This window comes from Pinus tabuliformis, chromosome 3_1 (genome assembly GCF_031772625.1).
Source record: "Pinus tabuliformis cultivar Carrire ecotype Pingquan chromosome 3_1, CPIR1, whole genome shotgun sequence".
Lineage (NCBI taxonomy): Eukaryota > Viridiplantae > Streptophyta > Pinopsida > Pinales > Pinaceae > Pinus > Pinus tabuliformis.
This window is the reverse complement of record NC_142301.1, coordinates 183,449,614-183,453,695: the sequence shown is the minus strand read 5'-3', so window position 1 is coordinate 183,453,695 and position 4,082 is coordinate 183,449,614.

Genomic DNA, 4,082 nt, shown 5'->3' with positions numbered 1-4,082 from the left:
AGCTAAAAACTCCCCCCACTCAATCCTTATCATACTTCACATACCCTCCTGAGGACTTCATAAAACTAAACTTTGACGGAGCTGCTAAAGGAAACCTTGGTGAAGCCGAATTTGGAGGAATATTCAGAGACCACCATGGTCAAGCAATCCGGTTGTTTGCAATGGACTGTGGAATCACGAGCAACAATGAGGCAGAATTCAATGCACTCAAATAGGGATTGGAAATTTCAAGAAGAGAAAGATTTCAGAAGGTGGTGGTGGAAGGAGATTCCACCTTAGTGATAGACACTATTAAAAAACTCCAGCAAGGTACCCAATGGGAAAAAATTAGTAAGAGTTGGAGAACAACAAGATTAGTCCAAGAAATAGGAATCCTCGTTAAAGAGATAGCATACCTTATCTCGACACATGTTTGTCATTCAGGGAATGCGACAGCTGATTTCCTAGCAAATTGGGGTTGTGGTAATCTGGGAAACAACCTGGACATCCCCGGGAACGAGACAAACTAGATAGAAGGACTGAACGTTCTGAGGGAGATTCTGGAAAAGGACAGGGAAGGAAGACAAGGCCCCTGATCGGGGTGTGATGGGAGAGGGGATCCAGAATTGGATCGTTGACATGATGGAAGGACAAATGGATAGGGTACATGGGCGACCCACCCAAGGACCCCACAGAGTGCATCCGAAGGTACTGGGAGAGATAGGCAGGTGGTGGATGCCTCGAGAAAACAAAAGGGTAGGTTGGAAAGTATTCAAGGCGGAAAGGTGGCGAAGGCGGTGATTGCATGCATGTAAGGTTGGAGGAGGAAACAGGTAGCAGGCGACGAGATTGGAAGCCAAGGGAAAAACTTGGCCTGTGGGAGAAGGGATTGTCTTCTACACCTAGAAATCACCTTCAACGACTTAGAAGGAGACTGGTATGTAATTTAGGCCTACCTTATTCTTGATATGGAATCAATGCTGCAAGAATGGAGGCTGGTATGGCATCGAAGGGCGGTGGTTTCGAAAGTTCCGAGAGAAATCTGGTTCAGTCTTCTACGGTTGATGTCTGGTTTTTTACTTTCTGTAATATATGGAAGGTTGTGGGGGAATAAGGGGATCCATGGAGGGTTAGGAGTGATTTTTGGCTCGTGGGTTGTGAAATTGGCAATGACCACTGTGGAAACTAGCAGACTGGGATATGGAAGGGGCAGAGGCTCCCTTGAGGGCCTGCGGTTGTCTGGAAGTCTCCAAAACCAACGAGGGGTTCAAGGGGGATATGGGAAGTGCAATGCATACTTGTCCACCCAGTCAGGCTTAGTCTGGTTATTGGGAGACATGTAGACCTAGGGGGGTAGGAAAGGGGTGTTGGGGTACCTCAATTTCAGTAAGCTCGACCAACTGGTCACAACTTGGCTCCCGGGTAATCCGGAGAAGCAGAGGGGAAATAATAGGGAGGTGGGGTAATGGAACCCCAGTACGACTGGTAATTCTACCATTGCGAATACAATCTAGTGGAATTGGCGATATGGATGGGTAGAGGACAGTAAGATCGACCGGGAGGGAGCTATGGGTATGTTCTTCATAATTATCTCAGTCAATCTAGTTCAAGTCAGATTACAGGGTAGCTTCAATATCCTCAGGGGTAGGAGGGAGGAACCAGAAACTCCAAATTTCAGTGGGCTTGCAATTTGTGCTATAACCGAGCCAAACTCTTACATTTCTTGTTTTTATTATCCCAAACCTTGCTTATCAGCAAACCAGGGTGTCGTTGGACCCCAACCTGGAACCCAGTCGACCGAATTCTCCAAGGGGGGAATTAAGTGGTGGAGGGAAGAGTATCTCTTACCATTGTGCACAGTGAGGATGAAGGAAAGATGGGAAGGGACTAGGGGGTACTCAGGCCATCTCCTGCAAATTCGAATTTGCAATTCTGTAAAGGTGTTTTACATGGAATGGCTAAAGGCCACGAATGAAATATGGTCTGGTTATAATGCTTGTACTTATGCTACTCTTACAGGTTTATTTAACTTTCCTGCCACTCTGACTCCGGCACTCTGATACCGGAAGCAGGAAAGAATTAGAGAGGGGTGGAGGCTGGAAGAATTTCAGAAGGAAAACAAAATGGTGAAGGCGGAAGCGAGGTCAGGAAGAAAAGGGGGCCGTCGTGCCTGCAAACAGACAAAAAAGAAAAATAAGCCACCGGTGGCTTCGACTAGCAAGACCCAACGAAAGAGGGGTAGGAAAATTGGAGAGGAAAACATGTAGAACTTAATACATGCATACCATGGAGGAACTCAAACATAGGGTAAAGCCATAATTTTAACATGGGAGGTAGAGCTAAACGCCAAGGCAGTGACATAACCACTTCCAACAGAGGAATGGGATGCCTTGCTCATAGATCTGGGACACACCAAAGGTCGACAAACATTGTTTAGACAGACAATCCAACTTTAATGGGTAATGAAGAACCTACTGGCTAAGGCCATGACAACAAAAGGACCTGGAAGAACCACTGCAAGCATGACAAGAGGAGCCAAGCCTAAATCACATCCAAAGGGAGATTCAAGTTGTGCAGGTACAACAATATCATCAGAATGTCCGTTTTGGTTGAATTGAAAAACAAATTCAACGCTCGCTGTAGAATAAAGTGCTCGGGTCGAGTGCTAAGGAACCGACCCCTATTCAGTCATATGATGACTGAAGTAGAGTAGAAAAAAGAAATATTTTTTTGTTTTATGTTGATCTGGTCAGATAGCATTTAATTTGCAAGTCGAAGGATTAAACATACAGTAGATACAGTAGTATATTTAGCATGGATGGATATTCTCAAACTATTTAAATTTTGGACGACATATGATGCTAATCAGTGGCCAACAGACCTAGTTTCCCTCGGGCAGGTTGAGGCCACCAAAAATATTTTTTGTTACCTGCCTATATATATGATTAATAGAAAAAGGAAGTACTACCAAGCTTACACAAAAAAGAACACAAATAATGGGCCGAGGAAAAAAACCGCCTAGAGTGAAATCACTTGTTGTTAAATTCCTTAGCTACCTAGGCCTTTTACATGACTCTTTTTTATCATACTAGAATCATTTTTACATAATCCCCGCAGGGTTTCAGAATCTGAAATACAAAATTGATGAACTCTAAAAGTCTGGAATTTTGGCATTCTGACATGATTAGATGATAATGGAATTTTATAATTGTGTTTTGATCATGGATTATTTAAAAAATGTTCAAGTGCAACTTGAGTGGTTAACATTTGGCTCCATGTGGGGACAAATACTTGCATGAAAGCAAGCGAGAATCCAAAATCTGCATCCAAGTCAAACATAGTACATTAAATAACATCCATTCAAATATATATCCAGAAATAATCACATAAAATCAAAAACTGAAATGAAAACACTACTTTAACATACTAAAATAAAAACCACTCTAATAACATGAAATAGAAATATAAACTAAGAGCGTGAACATAAATGAAATATAATCTAAGATAATAGGGTTAGAGGTACAATACAAAGGATGCCCTGTGGCTTCATAAGTCTTCGATGAAGTCCATTTTGAGAATCTTCTGACTCGGGAAGATCCATGGGTTGTTTCTCTAATGTGCCTTGTTCCATTCTGATCATCTTGGGACACTGACTCATCCCAATGCTATGTTGTATATGGAAATCAGATCCATCGAGCTTCTTCCTTTTCTTTTTCAAAATTTTAACTTGTTGAGGCTTGACCCTGTTTATTATTGATGATTTATCCATTTTATTTTTTCTATGATTATCAATTCTTACCAAAGATGGTGGCTTATTTTTAATGTTGTTTTTCCTTCTCTTATTTTTGATCTTTTCCCTAGTAGGTTGTGATGTTGATGATGATGTGACTAATGTAGACCTCTCTGTTTGGTCTTTGAAAGGTGTTGAAATGTCCAAGTGTTCTACGAGACACCTCACCTTTTCATTATTCAAACCATCAACCTTTTCATCCAAAGGAACTATAAAATTAGACATGATAACATAATTCCCTTTTTGTGAATATATAATCTCATTGTTGGGCATCTTGAGGCCCTCCACATGAAATATCCTTTCAATCTCCCTA